The 22,867-nt window shown below is 41.4% G+C and overlaps 1 protein-coding gene and 1 pseudogene across 8 annotated transcripts in view; both read left to right on the forward strand.

Annotated features, from left to right (window-relative positions):
• The window catches only part of TBL1XR1 (TBL1X/Y related 1), a 186,154-nt gene that overhangs the window by 55,009 nt on the left and 108,278 nt on the right, over window positions 1–22,867 (forward strand). The window lies entirely within an intron of this gene.
• Window positions 14,393–14,492, forward strand: LOC120368351 (U6 spliceosomal RNA; annotated as a pseudogene).

Consider the following 22,867-nt stretch of genomic DNA (forward strand, 5'->3'; position numbering starts at 1 on the left):
GGATTACAGGCCTGCACCACATGCCTGGCTACTGTTTGTATTTTTAGTAGAGATGGAGTTTCACCATGTTGGTCAGGCTGGTCTCGAAGTCCTAACCTCATGATTCTCCTGCCTTGGCCTCCCAAAGTGCTGGTATTACAGGTGTGAGCCACTGTGCCCGGCCTTCATTTGCTTCTAAAACTTACTAATTTTAATTGTAAATAGACATAAAAATTTACTATATTAACTATTAAAAAATGGATAGTTCAGTTAACCAGTGATAGCCACATTGATTATGTATAGGTATGGCTGCTTTGACTTCACAACTACACAGTTGACTAGTTGCAACTGAGACCTTTGGCCTTGGAAAAATGGCTGTCTGGCCCTTTACAGCAGAGAGCTGTAAAAACTGTATAGTTCAGTGCTGTTAAGTAAACTCACATTGTTGGGCAACTGGGAGGAGGAGACGGGGCCTGACTCCCGAGGCTGCACCATGTTGAAGACTAGACGAAGCAGGGAAGAGGTATAGGCACCTCTCCATGAGGGTCGTACCAGTTTATCGTTGCCATGGCAACACTTGGACGTTTCTGCCCCTTTCCATGGCAACGACATAGAAATGACCACACCACTTCCAGAAATTTCAGTAGAACCTGTTCCTTAATTTGCATGTTATTAAAAGGTAGGTATAAATGTGACTGCAGAGGTGCCCCTTAGCTGGCACTCCGGTCACACTGCTTCTGGGGTGGCCCGGCTCTGCGTGGAGCACTGCCTCTGCTGCTGCTGCCGTGAAGGTTGCTGTTTAACACCACCGGTTCGCCCTTGAATGCTCTCCTGGGTGAAGCCAGGAGCCCTCCTGTGCTAAGCCCCAGTTTTGCCCCTTGTCTGCCCGGCATCACAGTCAGTCTGCAGTATTACTCATCCTGCAAAACCGAAATTCCATGCCCATGAGACGACTTCTTCTCATTCCTCCTCCCTCTAGCTGCTGGCAGCCATTGTTCTTACTTTCTGTCTTTATTGAGTATTATAGGTACCTTGTGCAAGTGGAGTCACGTAGTGTTTGACTTTTTATGAACTGCCTTAATACACTTGGCATAATATCCTCACACTTCATCTGTGCTGTAGCATGTGTTGAATTTCCTTGCTTTTTAAGACTAGTATTTCATTGTATGTATAGACTGTGTTTTGTTTTCTGTGACAGACACGTTGGTTGCTTTTGACTTTCGGCTACTGTGAACAGTGCTGCTGTGAACATGGCTGTACAAGTATCTCTTTTAAGATCTTTTTTTTTTTTTGGTCCACTAAGTTTGTCTTTTATATGCCATATATACACATTGTAAAATGCATGAACCAACCAAATGGAGCAGATGTACACTGAAAAGTGATGTGTTGAAAGTTCTTAGTTTGAGCTCATTCTATTCACCAAATACTGCTGTTGTTAAGCCTTTGATATGTAACCTTTCAAATGTGTTTTTATGCACTTTCAGGTGTATATTAAAATGTGAAAAATATTTAATATGGTTTACATGAGATTATATGCATGCTATTCTGTTGATAACCTAATACGTTGTGAACATTGTTTGTGTAAATACAAATATATTTTGTTCTTAATTTCTACCTGGTAGTCTGACTTACTATGTACCATTAACTTTTTAGAAATCAAAATCAGTTTTTAAATTACTTAAAAGTAATGCATGCATGCCACAGAATCTCCGAATAGGATAGAATGGTATGAAGAAAAGTAAGATGATCTTTTTTCCCCATCCCCAGGCTTTCTAAAGGCAGCCACTGTTAATAGTTGTTTATTTCTTGCTTGCTTTAGTTATTTTAAATCATAAATTCTACTAAAGACTATATTAACTATGGGGACACATTTCATTTGAAAGCTTTGAGAAAATTAGTGCATTCATCCTTCCTTAGATTTTCTTTTTCCAATTAAAAAAATGTTATTTTTACAAGATAAGGATTAGAGCAGGGGTGCCCGGTGGTTTGACTTCCCTGGGCCACAGTGGAAGAGATCGGTTGTCTTGGGCCACATGTAATATACACTAACGATAGCTGATGGGCTAGGAAAAAAAAGTTGCAAAAAAAAAACAAGAAAACCCCAAACACCTCAGTGTTGTAAAAGAGTTTATGTGGGTTGGACAAGCTTGGATTAGAGTTTGCAACTATGTAGTTTTGAACTGCCTTTTGTCCTATGGGATGGTTTTTAAAATTGAAAAACAATTATTAATTGTTATGGCTATTCACTTATATTTATGAGGAAGGGAGTAACACGGTCCTTTAACTTCGGTGGTTAAAGGAGAATCTCCCACTGTCGGTGACGAGTGGAGGATACTTTGTTTTGTCACCGTTAACCTCCGGCTCGTACTCAGCTGCCAGTGTTTCTTCCGTGTCATGTTGTGTTGACTTGGATTCCTTGTCTGTTTTGCAGCTCTACCTTTTCAGTGTTTTCGTATAAGTAAAATTTCAGTTCTCGAATGTCTGAATATGTCTTTATTTTGACTCAGTGGCAAATGTGGCTTGACGGCAACGCTTTCAACTTTTTCACGTCGAAAACTGATAGAAAATGGTGGTATTTGTGTGCTGTAGCAAAGGCCTCTGGCCGCTCACCGGGTAACCCGTTGGTAGCACACAGGTTGCGGAAGTTTGGGTTTAGGAATATAGTTTGAAGGTTTGTTATGTTTTGTTACATTTTTTTTTGAGATGCAGTCTCGCTGTGTCGCCCAGGCTGGAGTGCAGTGGTGATCCCGGCTCACTGCAGCCTCCGCCTTCCAGGTTCGAGTGATTCTTCTGCCTCAGCCTCCTGAGTAGCTGGGACTAGCACACGCCACCACACCTGGCTAATTTTTTTTTTTTTTTTTTCTGAGACTGAGTTTCACTCTTGTTACCCAGGCTGGAGTGCAATGGCACGATCTCGGCTCACCGCAACCTCCGCCTCCTGGGTTCAGGCAATTCTCCTGCCTCAGCCTCCCGAGTAGCTGGGATTACAGGCACGCGCCACCATGCCCAGCTAATGTTTTGTATTTTTAGTAGAGACGGGGTTTCACCATGTTGACCAGGATGGTCTCGATCTCTTGACCTCGTGATCCACCCGCCTCGGCCTCCCAAAGTGCTGGGATTACAGGCTTGAGCCACCGCGCCCGGCCACCTGGCTGATTTTTGTATTTTCAGTAGAGACAGTGTTTTTCCATATTGACCAGGCTGGTCTCCAACTCGCGACCTCATGATCCACCCGCCTTGGTCTCCCAGAGTGCTGGGATCACAGGTGCGAGCCACTGCGCCTGGCTGTTCGAAGGTATTTTTCTGGTAGAACTTGCGGGAGTAGAACACTGCTATATTGTCTTCTAGTACCTGGGGTTTCTGATGAGAGGGTGGATGCGAAGGTCATCCTAGTTTTGTTCTGGAAGCTTTCTTGGCATTCTGAAATTTTCCTGGCAAGAATCCAGTTACGGATATTTTTCATTTGTTTTTAGTGTTACTCTGTGACTGTTTTCAGTCTGCCAACTGAATCAATCGTTCTTCAGCGCTTGGAAAGTTTAACTTGCCCCTCCATCTCTGTTCTTCACTTTGGATGTCTTATGTAAGTGGATGTTGGACTCTCTAGATAGTCACTTTTTCATTTTTTTCTTATAGTTAAATTTTGTTTTTTTGCTCTGCTTTCTGGACAATATTTATATTCTAGGCAAATGAATTTGGTATTTAGCTATGCCCAGTTTATTAAACAATTGAATTTTTTATGCCTTAATAATTTTTTTCCCCGGTGATGGAGTCTTGCTCTGTCGCCCAGGCTGGAGTGCAGTGGTGTGATCTCAGCTCACTGCAACCTCCGCCTCCTGGGTTCACACGATTCTCCTGCCTCAGCCTCCCAAGCAGCTGGGACTACAGGTGCACGCAAGCACGCCTAGCTAATTTTTTTATTCTTTCTTTTAGTAGAGATGGGTTTCACCATGTTGGCCAGGCTGGTCTTGAACTTCTGACCTCAGGTGATCTGCCTGATTTGGCCTTCCAAAGTGCTAGGATTATAGGCATGAGCCATTGCACCCGGCCAATGCTTTAATAATTTTTAATAGCCCATTGCTATTTTTTTTAATGTGGTCTATTTTTTTTTTAAAAAAATTCGCAGTGTTTTTTTGAGTCCTTGTGAGGATATTAATGAGGATTAAAATACGTTTGTCTGTTCCCTGATTTCTGTATGTTCCTCTTGTACCTTTTATGTTATTAGGTTTCAGCTTTCAGCAAATTTTTGGTGCATCTTGGTTAGTTTTGTTAGTTAAAGTATGTTTTTGTTGCAGTATGTGTAAATAGTTCTTTTCCTGTGAGGCTTCTCTCTTGGGTAGTAGTTCTGGTGACCGGTTACGTGAAACGGGGTCAGGTATGGACCAGCAGTGTTCCTTCCCGGGGGTGTGGGTGAGGAGTCAGCAGGTACAGTGGTACCCTGCTCGCTTGGTTACTGTGGTATCTTCAGTACTCGTAAGGAGCAGTGCTCTGGTATCTGTCACTCAAGGACGGCGAGAGATGCCCTCGTCCTTCCCTCCTCGTTCTTCTTTGGCTCTTCCATCCCCTTTGATTTCTGTCTCGGCATTAGAGGTCTGGTGTTCCCTTCATCCTCCTGCTGTACTGCTCTCTCAGACCTGGCTACTCACAGAAAGCCCCTTACCTGGCAACAATGCCCACTTTTTTTTGTTTTCTTCTCCTTCCCAGACAAGGTCTTGCCCTGCCACCCAGGCTGGAGTGCAGTGATGTTATCATGGCTTCCTGCAGCCTCCACCTCCCAGGCTCAAGTGAGCCTCTCGCCTTAGCCCCCCAAATTGCTGGGATTATAGGAGTATGCAACCATGCCCGCTGACCTTTTTTACTCTTTGTAGAGATGCTGTCCTACCATGTTGCCCAGGCTGGCCTCACACTCCTGGGCTCAGTCAGTCTTCCCATCTCGGCTTCCAAAGTGCCGAAATTCAGGTGTTTGCCACTGCGCCGGGTCAGTGCCGGCTTTTTATGGAGATTTCTTCTCTAGCTTTATCCTAATGGCAAGAGCTGCCACCATCAGCGTCTCTGTTCACAGGCTCAGAGGCTGGGATAGTCTGTCCAGAACGTGGGTAACGCAGCGCTCTGATGAAGCTCTCATAATTGTTTCCTTTTCCTTGTAATCGTGATTAGTATATAACCTGGAACTTCTCTAATGTGGCCTTGAAAAGACTTTTGTGTCTTGTATGTAGGTTTTTTCTCTGTCAGTCTCTTCTACTTTCAACCTGTCCAAAAGTTCCTTAGAATTTATCATCATCCAGTGACATCTGCTTGTTTTGCAACAGTGCTGTTTCATTTTGTCTTTGAGACAGGGTCTTGCTCTGTCATGCAGGCTGGAGTATAGTGGCACGCTTTGCTCATGGCTTACTGCAGCCCCAACCTCACAGGCTCAATTGATCCTTCCACCTCAGCCTCCATGGTAGCTAGGACTAAAGATACTACACACTGCCGTTCATGGCTAAGTTTTGTATTTTTTTGTAGAGACCGGGTTTTGCCATGTTGCCCAGGCTGGTCTCAAACTCTTGGACTCAAGTGGTCTACCTGCCTCGGCCTCCCAAAGTTCTGGGATGACAGGCCTGAGCCAAAGACCCTGGCCTGTTACTTCATTTTAGTTTAAATCTTTTCCCTTTATTTTTCATGGGGCCTTGGGAAGGAGGAGCAATATATACATTTGTCTGCCTCAGACTGTAATTCACTAATTTATGACTGTAAATGTCTCCAAACATGTCTCTTTTAAAAAATGTTTGATTTTTACTCATTTTTAATTAACTAATGTATTTGTTTTGAGACAGAGTCTTGAGTTGTGTCACCCAGTGGCGTGCAGTGGAACGATCACAGCTCAGGCAGCCTCAACCTCATGGGCTTAATCAATTGATCTTCCTGCCTCAGCCTCCCAGGTAACTGGACCAGAGGCCCATGCCACCACGCCCTGCTATTTTTTGTGTTTTTTGTGGAGATGAGGTTTTGCAATACTGTCCAGGCTGGTTTAGAATTCCAGGGCTCAAGCAATGCACCTGTCTTGGCCTCCCAAAGTGCTGGGATTATAGGCGTGAGCCACCATGCCACGCCCAGCCACGTCTTTCTCTTAATGTACATTACTACTTTAGTATATAGTGCTAAAGAATTAATCATTTTTCCCCCATAGCATTTTAATGTATGCCGTAATGCTAACAACAGCTGTTTTCTGGGCTTATGGCCAGTTACAGAAGTAAAGATGCGTAGTCACAGTGCCTGCTGTCAGCTGCTGATTGCTTTTTTTGTGTATAAGGTTATACATGTGAGTGAGATCATCATTTTAAGAGACAGTATATATTGGAGGATGTTTATCCAATCACTCATGAAAATGATCAGAAAAGTGATAAAATTGAGCAATTGTCTTTAGTGAAGCATAGGAAAGGAGGGAAGCATTTTTGAAGATGGTTTAGTAAAAAGTCCTGGGGGAAGAGAGTGAAAGAACCAGCTAGTTCATTTCTCTTCTTTGCCACAGAAGTGCACTGTCGTTTTAGGGCGCACTTCACCAGCGGGGGAGAAGTATGATACTTAATGCCCCAAGTGCCTTTTCATGCAACACCCTTTAAACCCTGTTTATTTATCTGTTTTTGATAATGTATGTAGGACATTATGATAGGTTTTACTACTCAGATGTTTTTAAACGTCAGGATTTTGATTAAAAATTGGGAAGATGGTCGGGCGTGGTGGCTCACGCCTGTAATTCCAGCACTTTGGAGGCTGAGGCGGGTAGATCACTTCCGGCCAGGAGTTTGAGATCAGCCTGGTCAACATGGCGAAACCCCGTCTCTTAAAAATACAGAAAGTAGCCAGGCGTGGTGGTGGTGCATGCCTGTCATCTCAGCTACTTGGGAGGCGGAGGCAGGAGAATCTCTTGAATCTGGGAGCCAGCGCACCTTTGCACTCCACCCTGGGCGACAAGAGCAAAACTTCGTCTCCCAGGGGGAAAAATACACGTGTCTGCCTTGTATATCTGTGTATGTAAAACCGAAATTAGTTTCATAAAACAATATTTGCCCTTCATGAGATACCCTCATATTGCATTCATTAAAAAAGGATATGGCAGGCTGGGCACCGTGGCTCATGCCTGTAATCCCGTCACTTTGGGAGGCCGAGCTGGGTGGGTTACCTGAGGTCAGGAGTTCGAGACCAGCTTGACCAACGTGGTAAAACCCCATCTCTACTAAAAATACAAAAATTATCCTGGTGTGGTGGTGCACCTGTAATCCCAGCTACTGGGGAGGCTGAGGTGGGAAAATTGCTTGAACCTGGGAGGCGGAGGCGCAGTGAGCTGAGATTGCGACGCTGCACTCCAGCATGAGCGACAGACAGACGGAGGCTCCAGCTCAAAAACAAACAAACAAAAATATGTATACGCCATACATACACACGTACATACGTGCATACACACACAGACACACACACACAGACACACACACACACACACACACAAAGTGCCTTACTGTGCCGGAAGTGATACAGATATTTAATAATAGAAAGCCTTTTATTATCATCATTATTTTTACTGTATACCGGTTACTGTATTAAGTAGGCTCTGAGATTCAAACTTTATTCTTGCTTTTAGGGAGGCAACATGCTACTACTGTAGAGATATAGAGACATAACTGTCATACAGGGTGAGGTGGGTGTTAGTAGAGTATGTAAGAGGTATTGTAACCTAAAGGAGGAAGTCAGGGTAGGGAAATTGTAGATGTATTCCTTATTTAAAATTTTTAAGGAACAGAGTCTCTTAAATTACGATCAGCTAAATGGGGTATTTCTTTAAGGAAGCATGGAGGGGAAAGACAGGAATTATTTTAAAGCTGTAAAGCCAAGTGTTTCGGGAAATTGCAGTACTGTTTTGCCTATAACTGATTGTTTTCACTTTCTGGCTTCATGGATAATCGGCATGTGTTCTAGAATGTAGCAGATTCTTAAGGACTGAATTATCATGTATTCCTCCTCGTAGCGGCAGTGCTAGGCTTCCAAGTCTAGTATTCTGCCATAATTCCGTTTTCTCTTTCTCTCTGCTCCCAGTGGACCAGGCTTTACTCTGATTTGTGGTTCCTGCTGATCTCTGTGTGACTTGTGCTGGCGTCTTTCACACTCTTGGTTCCTTGACTCCACGTTGTTGTTTGACTCCAGAAACAGTCTAGTTATCTGAAGCAAAAAGAGAGAAAGATGGGGATGTTCATTGAATTAACGAAAAACAGAAGAACAGAGTCTAGGTTGTAGACATCACAGTGGGCTGACTTGGCAGTGGTTAACAATCAGTTTGAATTATTTTCCTGCGTAATTTCTCTTTCTTTACATTCACATTTCTAGGAGACTGATTTGCTTAGCTGGAGTTATGTTTCAGCCCCTTGCCCAGGGAAGAAGAAGGCATTGCGATTGAAAACCCCAAGTCTGTGCAGAAGAAACCATGTAGTTTCTCTAAAGCAAAAGTGGAAGACTAAATAAACAGACATTGAATATATCGTGTTAACGTGGAGTGTTACTTCTTTTTATTTTTCACTCTGTCACTCAGGCTGGGGTGCAGTGGATAGTCTTGGCTCACTGCACCCTCTGTCTCCTAGGTCCAGGCAATCCTTCTGCCTCACCACCCTCCCCAGCAGCTGAGATTACAGGCATGTGTCACCGAGGTCAGCTAATTTTTTTGTATTTTTAGTAGAGATGGGGTTTCACCATTTTGGCCAGGCTGGTGTCGAACTCCTGACCTCAGATGATCTGTCCGCCTCAGCATCCCAAAATGCTGGAATTTACAGGTGTGAACCACCGCGCCTGGCTATTTTTTATTTATTTTTTGTTTTTTGAGATAGAGTTTCGCTCTTGTTTCCCAGGCTAGAGTGCAACGGTGTGATCTCGGCTCACCACAACCTCTGCCTTCTGGGTTCAAGTGATTCTCCTGCCTCAGCCTCCCAAGGAGCTGGCATTACAGGTGTGCGCCATCATGCCCCGCTACTTTTTCATATTTTTAGTAGAGACAGGGTTTTGCCATGCTGGCCAAGCTGGTCTCAAACTCCTGACAGGTGATTCACCAGCCTTGGTCACCCAAAGTGCTGGGATTGCAGGCGTGAGCCACCATGCCTGGCCAGTTGATTTATTTTAAGTAGTGAAATTATATGCTTGTATTTATCTCGGAGAATTCACTCTGGAGATAGTGTCAGTACTGAGGTGAGGGTGAAGGGCTGTGTGAGCAGATAGAGACAGCAAGAACAGTAAGAAAGCTATTGGGTTGAAATCCATATTTATAAGGCTGTCTGATCTGCTCCTGCCTGCCTCTGATTTAATTTCCTACCATTTGTTCGTTGCGTGCCACTCTGTAGCCACACTTAACTTTTTTGTTGGAATCAAACTTGTTCTTGCCTTAGAGCCTGTCTGTGGCGCTCACTGCTTACAATTCTCTTCACCCCCGCTGTCACTTTGTTGAATTCTTGTCATTTGTACCTCAGTTCATGTTCCCCATCTCCTTTCCTGGCCATGCTCTCTCTAGTTTTTCACTATTGTATCATTAAGTTTTATTTTTTTTAACCACAGCTATTACAGTCTGTTACTACTCCCCCCCACCCCCCCGCACCCCAGCGGTGGCAGTTAGGCAAGGTTTGATTGCTAAAGAAAGCTCACGTGATCCAGAGTAACGGTGCTCATCAATCTGTGATTTATTGCTGAGAAAGGATACCTGATGCAACTGTTGTCAGGTTAGGTTGTATGTCACAAGCAAAGACCGCCTCCTGTCCATGAACCTGAAGAGGCTGAGTGTGAGATCAGTTGTCCCCCTTCTGTAGGGCCATGTGGGTAGCTTTCCTGGATTGGGATCACTGTTGTGTGCAGAGAACACCTTGGAACCAGGGATCCCCCAGCGGAGTCTCAGTGGGGCTTAATATTCCTGCTGGCCACATAGGCATGTTTTTGCTGCGTGACTAGCATCAGTGGCAGAAACCTCTAGGGGCTCACCAAAACCAGGTGCAAACCATCAGTCTCACTTTAACAATGAACAACGCTGACAAGCTGGTACAAGCAAGCCATAGCTCATGGGATTCATGATTTCAGAGCAACATTATTAATCAGTATGTTTCGTGCTTTGACCCAGGTATCAGTGCCATGGTATATACACAGCGTCGACGATTCCAGCCTTCTGGGATTCACTCTGAGTGCCTTTTCTTTTCTTTCTGTCTTTGTTTTTAATTTTTTTTAATTTTTATTTTTTAATTTCCACTGGAATGTAAATGCCAGTTGAGCAGGAATCTTGTCTTTGTGGGGAGATGTGATGATTTTGTTGATGTGTTTAAGATTTGACAAAGGATATTCAGGGCCGGGCACGGTGGCTCACGCCTGTAATCCCAGCACTTTGGGAGACCAAGGGGGATGGATCACTTGAGAACAGGAATTTGAGACCAGCCTGGCCGACATGGTGAAACCTCGTCTCTACTGAAAATACAGACATTAGCCGGGCATGGTGGTGCATGCTTGTAATTCCAACTACTCAGGAGTCTGAGGTCGATAATCGCTTGATTGCAGTGAGCCGAGATTGCCCTCCTACACTCCAGCCTGGGCAATGGAGTGAGTCTCTGTCTCAAAAAAAGAAAAAAAAAAGATGCTCAGAATAAAAGTGTTTTTTCCATTTAAGATTTTTTCTTCTCTCAACTTTCGGGTGTGGGAATAGGTGTCTTGGGAAGACCAGCCACTTTGTGCAGTGTTGAGCTCAGGAGGCAGTGAGTGTTAAGGAATGCGTGTAAAAGTGAGTGAGATTCTGTTCCCATCTTGCTATTTCTTTATTTTTCCTGGACTTTCTCTTAAGGGTCTTTATGATTAAGCAAATACCTTTTGACTTTTTGTGTGTGTGTTGCTATGTGTCTGTGAGTGAAGAGTTAGGCATTCAATATATTCTCTTTGAAGTGTCTCCTACAAAAAGAATTCTAGTATCTTATCAGGCAGGTTAGTAATAAATAGCCACCTTTTTTTTTTTTGAGTGCGCCTTTTAGTCACCAATATTGTGCTTTTTTGTGTATGTATTATCTCTATTTTTTTTTTTTTTTTTTTTTAAACAGAGCCTTGCTCCGTCACTCAGGCTAGAGTGCTGCTCACCACAACCTCCGCTTCCTGGATTCTAGTGATTTTCTTGCCTCAGCCTCCTGAGTAGCTGGGATTACAGGTGCATACCACCACGCCCAGCTAATTTTGGTATTTTTAGTTGAACAGGGTTTCACCATGTTGGCCAGGTTGGTCTCGAACTCCTGACCTCAGGTGATCTGCCTGCCTTAGCCTCCCTAAGTACTGGGATTACACGTGTGAGCCACTGCCCCTGGCAGGATATGTGCATTTTAAAATTTCATTGGCAGGTTGTCTCCATGGAGGTTGTAGTTATTGGTACTCCTACCACCAGTGTGTATTATAACGCTATGGAGTGTCACAGAGCTTTTTATCTTTGCCAGACTGGTAGATAAAGAATGGTATCTTTTTTTTTTTTTTTTTGAGAGATGCTTTTTATTATGATATGCAGAATACATTAAAAGTTACAGAATATAGCATGGTGAATTTCACAAATTGGACGAACCTGTGTAACCACTATACCAGTCATTGTTCTATCCTGGGCGTCTGGAAAGGTAACCATTATCCTGACTTACATTATCTATTCATTATTCTTGTATTTCATGTAAACATACAGTATGTGCTCTTATTTATGGCTTATTTTTCTCAGCATTATAAGAGATTTATTTTGCTGAGATTCATCCAGATAGTATCAGAAGTTTTCAGTGAGATCTGTATTTGCATTTGTATTGAAAGGAGGTTTAGCACTTGTTTAATGTTTTAAGCTTTTAAATTTTTATTTTCTGTAAGCTGTTTACATCCTGTATTCTTGAGTGGGGAATCATTTTCCTGTAGATGTGCTTACATGTAAAGGAAGCTCATTGTCTTGGATTTGAGTTGTAATTGTTTTCTTCATCTAGTCATGCCTTTTGATTTTGCATATGATGGTTCTTGCCATAAGGGATTTTTTATTTTTTATTTTTTATTTTTATTTTTTGAGACGGAGTTTTGCTCTTGTTACCCAGGCTGGAGTGCAATGGTGCGATCTCGGCTCACCGCAACCTCCGCCTCCTGGGTTCAGGCAATTCTCCTGCCTCAGCCTCCTGAGTAGCTGGGATTACAGGCACGCACCACCATGCCCAGCTAATTTTTTGTATTTTTAGTAGAGACGGGGTTTCACCATGTTGACCAGGATGGTCTCGATCTCTCGGCCTCCCAAAGTGCTGGGATTACAGGCTTGAGCCACCACACCTGGCCCATTTTATAATATTTTTATTATTCGTTGATAACTGATAGTAAATGTTTTTAATATCTAGACCAAAAATTTCAAAGTAATGCAACAATTCACAGTGATTAAGATCACTTTGTTCAGTTTCAAATCCCGTTTATTTTCGTAGTCCTATACTATCATCTAAAATGAGAACTGCGTGTATGTGTTTAAGAAAACAAAAAAACCTCCCAAACTCCTTCAGGTGACTTACTAGTGTCTCAGTGACTTCTTCATTGTCTCCTGACCTTCAGGTCCCTCAGAGGTTAAACGTATCTGCCTATTTGGTACGTTTTTCTTTTGAGTTTCTGGAGCTGCTGCAGATCTCAGTTCTTTGCTAAATTGTCAGGTACTGATACTAATAGTCTAATGAGCTGTGTGAAGAATAGTATACAAGGTAGCAAGTAGCAACAATGATTGGAATGAAAAGTATTTCTTGAGCACCTGCTATATATTAGGTACTGGTTTTAGGTTTTGGAGATAAATAACATTAGGTCCCCTGTGGTGGTGTTTTTTTTTTTTCCTTCACAGTCTATAAAGGGCAGAGAGACGAAAGGTTAGGAGAAGGAGTTAGAATATCATAGAAGAATTTTTAATAAGAATTACAGATAATTCAAAACACTTCTAGGATGTTGCAGAATTCTGTGCTGTTTTCCATGATGTTGGAGACACCATAAAAAGAAATGACTCAAGGGACTTGGTGGGAACGAGATACACCAGTTGAGCTTCTGTATGTGGGTTAGGTGGCGGCATGTTGAGTTATATACCATACACAAAGGTTTTTTTAAATGTAGATAATACATTATGGAAAACATACTTGGGCAGCGGGTTCCACACTGATTATAATCTATGACAGACTACTCTTTTTTTTTTTTTTTTTTTTTTGAGATGGAATCTTGTTCCGTTGCCCAGCAAGGAGTGCAGTGGTGCAATCTCGGCTCACTGCAACCTCTGCCTCCTGCGTTCAAGCGATTCTCCTGCCTCAGCCTTCTGAGTAGCTGGGACTTTAGGGGTGCACCACCACGCCCGGCTAATTTTTGTATTTTTAGTAGAAATGGGGTTTCACCATATTAACCAGACTGGTCCTGAACCCCTTGACCTTGTGATCCGCCCACATCGGCCTCCCAAATTGCTGGGATTACAGGCCTGAGCCACTGTACCCAGCCCGGACGATTACTGTTTAAAACAATCTAACTTTTGTAGTGTTGAATACACTTCATGAGAGGAGAACTGTAGGTTAGTTGACCAGCTGAAGAGTTACATTGTTTTTGCTGAAACTGCCGTTCTAATGTTCTTATTCCTTAAGCCTAAACTTACGTGGCTGTATATTGTAATTGAACATCATGTACAGTCATTTGAAAAGGATTTGATTTGGACTTCGTTTCTCTGTAGTAGCTTGATTTGTGCCTTTGTTTTTTTTTTTTTTTTTTGCTGAAAAAGAGAGGTGAAATCAAGGCTACACTGATTTTAATTATTTAAAGACATACTTATTGGATATTGATGGAGAGCCAGTGTCAAGAATTCTGAGGAATATGAAAATGCCCTCAATAAGCTACCATGGAAGTTAGTGTAGTTGGTAAGAAAGTCTTCAATATGAGTAGCTAAACAAGTCCTACAAGTTGGCAGTGACCTTGTTAAAAAGGTTCAAAGGAATATGCAGTTGTTTCCAGCTGGAGGAATCAGAAGGCTCCATGGATGCAGGACTTGAAGGGCATCTCGTGGGCATATTGGTGGAGGATGCACTAATTGGAGCAACCCTGGGAAAGTCCTGACGATTTAAAGCTGCTCTGATGTGTCTGGTAAATGATACTTGACAAATGATTGGATCGTTTATATCACCCTTTTTTTTGTCTTGAAAAGAATATTGTGTTGGATGATTCAGGATAGTACAGTAGTTCTCAGAGCACGGTCCTCGGCAGCATCAGCATCTCCTCCTAACTTGTTGAAAGTGCAGCTTCGTGGCTGAATTCCATACCTAGCCATTGAGTCAGAAAGTGGGGTGGGACCCAGTCGCCTGCGCTTTCACAGGTCTTGTTTTGAGAGAGGCGTTTCTACTTAATGACTACCTTTTAAACAATGTGGTAACTAATGCTCACTTGGGCAGCACGTATGTTAAAATTGGAGTGATACAAAGATTAGCATGACCCCCACACAAGGATGACACACTTTTATGAAGTTTCATATTTTTTGTTACGCATGCATGCCTATATCAAAATGTCACATATACTTCATAAATACATGTACTTACTATGTAATCCGAAAAAGTAAAAGCAAAATTAAAAGAAATGGGGTTATCTCTATCAGCTTTATTGGCTAATACTTATTAGTAGCCCATTCCATAATTTGATTAAAAGTCATTCCTTCCCCAGCTTACTATTTGAAGTGTAAAATCTTTGTCAGTTTGGAGGGTTTTTTTTTGAGATGGAGTCTTGCTCTGTCGCCCAGGCTGGAGTGCGGTGGCGCGATCTTGGCTCACTGCGACCTTCAGGCGATTCTCCTGCCTCAGCCTCCAGAGTAGCTGGGATTACAGGCACTCGCCGTTGCACCCAACTAATCTTTTTGTATTTTTAGTAGAGATGGGGTTTCACCATGTTAGCTAGGATGATCTCAATCTCCTGACCTCATGATCTGTCCACCTTGGCCCTCCAAAGTGCTAGGATTATAGGCATGAGCCACCACGCATGGCTGGAAGGTGATTTTTTTACTAGAAAATTTGAAAACCTGGGAATTGAATAAGTTAGTGAGCTATTTAATTGTCTTGTGAGTGAATCATGACAGTAATACACACACACACACACGAAGGAAATATGTCCTGATCTGTTTTTTCATTCTTGTGAAATAAAAAAGATACTTGTCAGTTTTATACTATTTTTTTTTTTTGAGACGGAGTTTCGCTCTTGTTACCCAGGCTGGAGTGCAATGGCGCGATCTCGGCTCACCGCAACCTCCACCTCCTGGGTTCAGGCAATTCTCCTGCCTCAGCCTCCTGAGTAGCTGGGATTACAGGCACGTGCCACCATGCCCAGCTAATTTTTTGTATTTTTTGAGTAGAGACGGGGTTTCACCATGTTGACCAGGATGGTCTCGATCTCTCGACCTCGTGATCCACCCGCCTCGGCCTCCCAAAGTGCTGGGATTACAGGCTTGAGCCACTGCGCCCGGCCAGTTTTATACTATTTTTAAAAATCCTGTTAATTCATTATTTCTAATGAAATGCTAATAACTGAGGAACTGCTGGACTGTTTTCCAAAGGACTGCATAGTTCTGCATTTCCACCAGCAGTGAACGAGGTTACAGTTTCTCATCTTTCTCACATCCTTGTCAACCCTTATTGCTGCTGTTTTGTTGATTGCCACCCTAATGGGTATGAAGTAGTATGTCATTGTGATTTTGTTCTGCATTTCTCTGATTGCTGATGATGTTGAGCGTATTTTCATACTGTTCTTGGCCATTTGTGTATTACTCTTTGGAGTATCTGTTCAGATTTCAAAATTGGCTTTTTACTGAGTTGTAGTATTTCTTCATATATTCTAGTTGCAAATTATATAATTCAAATTTGTGATTCACAAAAATTTTGTCCTGTGGGTTATCTCTTCACTTTCTTGATGGTGTCTTTGGAAATGAAAAAGTTTTTACATTTTTATGATCTCAGGTTTTTTGTTGTTGTTGTTGTTTTTTGTGCTTTGGTGGCGTATCTATGAAACCATTGCCTAATCCAAGAGGATAAGGATTTACCTGTATGTTTTCTTCTAAGTGTTTGAGAGTTTTAGCTCTTAGTTCTATAACCCAGTTTGTGATAATTTTTTATATGGTGTGAATTAGGGTTCCAAGTTCATTTCTTTTGCATTTAGGTGTTCAGTTTTTGAAGCACTGTTTGTCAGCTTCAATTACACTGACAGATTTTTGTGAATTTTTATTTAGACTTTCTAGATCTTACTAGCAGTTGAGGAGATTTTGAGTTTTACTACTCCCATTGCATTGTCAGTTAAGAGTAAATTTAAGTTTTGAAGAAAAAGGTGCTGTGAGTAAAGTACTGTGTTCCCTTTTAGGAGTCTTTAAGGACAAACTGGAATAGAATAGGTTTTTGAAATTGATAGGTCACAAATTTGGAAAGTGAGAATGAGACCGGGAGAAAGGCCTTCCAGTAGCTACACATTTTCATTTGAAGCAGAGTAGTTTATTTAGCCCCGCACATAAGAAATAGTTACAGTTAGATGTATTTGAATAATCGAGAAGCATGAATTTTCAAATAATTATTAATAGAACGAATATCTAATAACTTGGTAAAACAGTGCCCATTGTTGGAGGAGCTCAAGTGAGGTTTAAAGTACAGAAATGATTTCTGCATTGAGAACAAAGGTCGTTTACAGTTCTGGGATTTCTAGTTACTCAGTCACCTGGCTGTGCTAGGATTTCCATTTGCTTTCACATTTGCGGAGGTTTTCGGCTCGAGATCCAACCTGCCTCCGACTTCTGTCAAGTTGTTGGAAGGAGAGTGAGGGAAACAGGAGGTTGTTGTCTTGAAGGATTAAGTGGTAGAAATACTCCAGTTTTTGAATAGCTGATGTCATTATGCGTTACCCTGAAAACTGGTCTCGTCACTTGATCTCGTTCTTTTTGGCCTTTTTAGTTCTTTGTTCTCCAAGTAACACAGTGAACAGTGGGAATGAGACACTGTAGCAACAGTGACTGTTGAGATGAGAACGAAACATGACAGTATCTATCTAACATCAGGTTTGTGTGTGGTTGGGGCTTGTAGATTGTGGATTGAAGAAAGCTGCATGAATGGCAGGGAAATGTCAATTGTGACAGTGTAAGTGGAATTTCACTGCCACCCTTTCATGAAAAGAAAGTTAACTTTACTGAGTCAGGGAATTAGGTTCTTATTTTGTAAATGTTCCACCCGAAGAGTAGCTTGTTCAGTGTACTCGGGAGAAGAGTCGACTGTTGAGATGTACCCGGGAGAAAACGTACTGTGCATATTTGTACTTTTATGATGGTTATGTTTGAATCACATATTTCAAGGTGTTGGAAAATCTGATTATATAATCTGATTGAGGCAAATGAATAAATTCCGTCACCTGATTTTCAGGCAGAATAATTTGAGAATCTTTTAGCTATAAGGCTCTCAAACTTCAAAGTAAAATACTACTCAAGGTAGAATTGGAAGCATGAAAAAGCTAGGTATCTTTTTTCTTTGAAGTGAGATTTTTGGAATAATCTTTTAAGTAGGAAAAACTTTTTGAGCTTAGCCCGTTCCATGTTTTAAACACTTATCTTGTTTGCCGAATCGTCTTAAAGATTTGAGCATAGTCTGAACCTCCTTGGGTGGGAAAAACTGCTTCAAACAAAAGCTTGTTATCAGTGATACTGGTGCAGGTATGCCCAGTGAGGAACGTAAATCAATGGATATGAAGATGTTATGTAACTTTTTAAGGCTTGAATTTTAAATTTTTGTTAATGTGTGTATTTTATGATTAGAAGGTAAAAAATACTGTTTTTAGTGTGATACGAGTTCTCCTTGAAGTTACTGTACATTAAAAAAATTATACTAATCAAGCTTTTGTTTTTCCTTCGGTCTGTTTTTGAATGGACCAGTTATATTCCTGCTGTTCACAGGTTTCTCTCCAGGATTCTTAGGGGAGTTAGTAAAAGACTCGGATGTTCCCTCCTCTCAGTTAAAAGATAGAAGACGCATATGTGCAACACAAGACAAAATGTGCGGAATATATTGCTCATGATATTTGTTTTTCTCTGGCTGACTTTTTTTTTTTTTTTTTCCTATAATGTGTAACAGTTCTATTGCTTGAATTTAGAGAGGGATTCGTTGTGCAAAAAAGTACCCCCACATTCAACTATAATAAGCTACATTATGAAAACACTGTTGGAGTTGGAAGATAAAGATACTGTTGATGTTAATTGTTTGGTATTTGTGGACGAGCCTGAAACGACTAATATTTAATCACGAGTCCTTTCTGCACGTACGTGATGGTCTGTGCTTTGATTTGTTTAAAGAACCTGTTGCTCTTTGCAACTGCCTTGTTTAGCCTTATCTGCCAGAAGCCACTGATCCAAGAACTCTGCTTTTTCTCACACTCGACTTTAATAGCATTATGAAAGCTAGCCCAGTAAAATTGAATTTCCAGTGACGTGGCTTCAGCGTTGGTGGACTTGGAGTATTTTAGGTCAGATACCTTTCTTCTTCAAGTATGTAAGAGCTCAACTTAGTATATATGGAGTAAAATTTGACATCTGTGTTAGGGGCAGACTCATGATGCTGTTAAGGGATTTGGGTTATTACTTTGTAATTTTCAGGGTACATGCTCAGCTTTTTGATGTTCTTTCTTCTCTTAGTTCTATTACATCACCTCTTCTACGACCCCAGTCAGGCATGACGTTTTCACGTGAATTCCTAGACGCTTTGACACAGGCTTACAGTGTTTATATCTGTCTTGTATTATAGTTGTGTCTTCTATAACTTGTATTAGAGGAGGAGGGAATATTTTAATTGTTACATACTCTATAGTCCCTAACAGAATGCATTCCATTTAGTAAAGACAGTCTTATAAGGAAATTTGACAGTAATGGTCAGAAGCAGCATTTTGGTGAATTGATCACCATTGTACAAATGTACCTTAAGTATACTTTGAATTTAATAGAGTAAAACATAGCTTACTAATACTTTAGATTTCAACACTTCATGCTTCACCTTCACATCGGTAACTTGGAATGCTGGGATTATTCGAAACCTGTTTATCTATAGGATTGGGATGAGGGTTGTTCTTGCATTGCGATTCTTGTAATCCCATTCTGTCTAGGACTTCTAGTTTTCTAGTAATTAATGGCTGTTTTTTATTAGTTGGAAGTTTCTTCCTTTCTTTCTTTCTTTTTTTTTTGAAACGTCTTTAGCTAAGAACATTGTAAATCGCTTGTAGTATTTAAAAGTGTGTCAGACGTGAAGGTTGCCTTAGTGGAAACAGGCTTGCCTTCTCTAACCTTCACAAGGAGCAGCCTGGATGGGATTGTGAAAGTTTCATTTCCCATGTGCCAAAGAGAGGTGGAGTTCACAGCCAGTGATGAAAGGTGGTACATAATCCTTTTAGACTACAAAATGTATGTTAATTACCAGATAAGACCCTTTCCTTCAGGGAGTTTAGTATTTAAAGAGAAAGTTAATGCATGTAATTTGTAATCTGCATGAATTTAGTCGGGCTAAAAAAATTTCACATTGTTTGGAAGGGAGGTAAATGTTTGAAAGAAAGATGTGTGAAGTCGCATTGGGACTGACTTCTAGAGGAGAGAAGAGTATGGATAGGCTGTGGAAGGGAAGAAAAAGATTGACACGCAGCAAGATTTCTCAATGAAGGACTTTATTTTTAAACGTTTATTTAGAAAAATTTGAAAATAGTAAAAGAATAATGAAACATTGTATCCTGTCACTTAGCTTCAGCAGTTTTCTGCATGCGTTGGATTGAGTTGTCATGTTTCCTGAGACTTTGTTCTGGCATAGCTCCTCAGCCATTCTTGGTCTTTTATGACATTGATAGTTCTAAAGCACATTCCTAAGTTGATGTTCGTTTCCTGAGGACAAGGTTTAGATTATGTTAACTGTGATTTTAAAGGAATGAAAAGGATGGAATTCTGTGACAAGCCATAGGTTATAATGTAAATAATTCTGGACCAAGAATCAGGAGTCCTGAGTTCCGGCTCTTAGAAAGGAATTGCAGTTTGCAGTATTAAAAGAATGTAGACTTAAGAATAATGACCCAGCTTTAAATCTTAGCTCTTTTGAGTAGCTGTTGTGAATAATTGTATAAACTTGAGCAAATGGATTAACATTTTAGGGCTATTTGTAAAATACGACCGGTAAATTCCTCCCTTCTCAAATTGTTGGGAGTAAATGACAACATCAAGTACAAAGATGCTACACTATGTGATAGTGATTAAAATGCCATGAATTCGAGCTGCTCCGAGGCAGTGAGTTACAGTTGATTACGTAGTCAGCAACACATCGAACTTGCTCTGCTCTCTTCGCCCTTTTCACTGTTGCACTTGACTAGTCTAAGTATAGTGAATTTGGAAAAGAGGAAATTCAGTGAGTTAAAGCTGCCAAAGGAAGTGTGAATGGAAAAGATTGCACGTGACCTTTGATTTTAAGGATGGATTGACTTTGGATAAAATATCTAGGTGTGGAGAATCTTAAGTGTAAGGAGATGTGGTCAGATTAGTGTGGGAAATAATGTTAGAATGAGGAAGGTAGAAGAATCTTGGGAGTTTGAAGGTCTGGGTTGTGGTCCAGCCTTTGCCATTAGCTAGTTGTATGATTTGGGGTAAGTTATTTAACCTGCCTCGACCTTGTTTTCTAAGACTGGAAAATGACTGGTTGTTATCAGCATTCTTCAGGGAAGAGAAACATCCTGGTGAGACAGAGTAGTAAGGGAAAGCTTTCATCAGGAAGGAGGTCATCAGGCTCTTGAAAGGTAGGCAGACCCTAGATAGAGGAGGGAAAGCCAGTATAGCCGGAGTGCTGAATTAAAGCAGACACAGCTGGAAGTAAACCTGTTGTCTCACAGGAAGGAGTGCACATTGGAAAGTCATGAGAAATGAAGGTTATCAATTCTGTGCTCCAGAAATGGGCTCTTTATAGTTATGTATGCTGTTTAGAATTGATGCATTTGGAAAATGACCCTCTTATTTAAATAAAGGTTGGTGAGACATCTGCTGGAGTATATAGAACCAGTTTGACCTTACGCAGGATTTTGGGATGAGTGAGTCCCCAAGGGCTTTCTGTTAGTGAGAGGAGGATATTCCAACTGTCTTCTGGCTGAAACTCGAAGTAACTAATACCAAGGCTTAGGGAAGGAAAGGGCACCAGTTGCGTTAACAGTAAAATGACTGTGTAGGAAATGGGTGAGGTTGAACTGTAGACGCCTAATTCAACACACAGGGCCAGTGATTCCTTGGAATGTTTCTTTGTGTCATGTGGTTGATTCTGGAGCTTCTGGAGACCCGGACATACAAGTATGGCAGATGATGACGGAAGAACATTAAATGGTCACAGAAGTACGATGTAAAACGATCTGCAAAGTTGCTGATTGGTGCTGTTGCCTAGACTGGGATCTGGATGAGCAGTGTATCACAATGGTCATTGTTTATTCCACAGATTTCAACAATTTCTGTCATGGGGCAGTTAAGAAAAAGTGTATGAATAACCATTATATGTAGGTCCTCTGCCTCAGGACTAAAAACCTCCTTTCTCCTGACCGTTCATGTCTATTTACTTAATCTACACAAGTCAAGGGAAGCCCTCATTTTATAGGAATCCAACCATTGATTGGAAAAATAAAGGAGATGGGACCATGCTTTTTGACAAGTTAACTGAAAAGGTTCCAGGATCAAATTGGGTAGGATGTAAATATTCTTCACCTGTGGAACTGCTGTGGTTTCTTTTAAAACCTGATTATCAGCCAGGTGCAGTGTCTCACACCTGTAATCCTAGCACTTTGGGAGACCGAGGTGAGTGGATCACCTGAGGTCAGGAGTTCTAGACCCAACCTGGCCAACGTGGTGAAACCCCATCTACTAAAAATACAAAAATTAGCTGGGTGTGTGGCAGTTGCCTGTAATCCCAGCTGCTCGGGAGGCTGAGGCAGGAGAATCGCTTGAACCTGGGAGGCAGAGGTTACAGTGAGCCGAGATCATGCCCTTGCACTCCAGCCTGGGGTACAAGAGTGAAACTCTGTCTCAAAAAACAAAACAAAACAAAACAAAACAAACTGATTATTCAGATTTTTCTTAGTTTTTATGAGCTTATGCTTCCTATCCATTTTCTTGAGATAGTATATGGAATTGCCATCTGGTTTGCCGGCCATGTGCCTGAGTGGTTACAGTGCTAAGTCGTAAGTATCTCTTGATTTTATGAAAGTTCAGTTGGTGAGAAATCGAGAAAATAAGACACCCGCCATATATTCATTTTGTTTGTATTCCATTAAAATGTAAACTTGAAGGTAGTTTCTTGACTGCTGTTTTTAGCATCTGAAATTATGCATGATAAATAGTATACATTCAGTAGCTGTTAAATGAATGAAGAACTGTGATGTTTGCCTCATTACAGGGAGTTAAGCCCAGTAAAGAAGAGAATTCACAAGTGGATTCTCTCCGAAGACATCCTAATGTCGTCTTTTCCCTTTCTCCTTCCTTCCACTGTGGGCTTTGTTTTGGTCAGTGAAAGGGTGAGTATGAGAAGCTGCATTTTAATTTTTCAGGAATCTAGTCATGCCTTTGGAGAAAAATACCATGGTCACATTTTTGGCCTCAATGAGAAAAGGCCCTCATTAGGTCACTTGAGTCATTAGGCGCAATGTTACTCGTGTCACGGGTATGGAAGTTAGTGTTTGTTCCCAGTGCCTGCCCTTAAATAGGCTCTTAAAGGGTGAATGAATGAATATTCAGGAATGCTTGAGAGACTTAGAAAAGATCAGGTGATACTGAAATAACAAACTCTGGCATCTGGACCTTCTATATTGCAGGGAACAGAACTAGTTTCTTTGAATGTGGGTAGTA

The sequence above is a fragment of the Saimiri boliviensis genome, chromosome 9 (assembly GCF_048565385.1).
Source record: "Saimiri boliviensis isolate mSaiBol1 chromosome 9, mSaiBol1.pri, whole genome shotgun sequence".
Taxonomy (NCBI): domain Eukaryota; kingdom Metazoa; phylum Chordata; class Mammalia; order Primates; family Cebidae; genus Saimiri; species Saimiri boliviensis.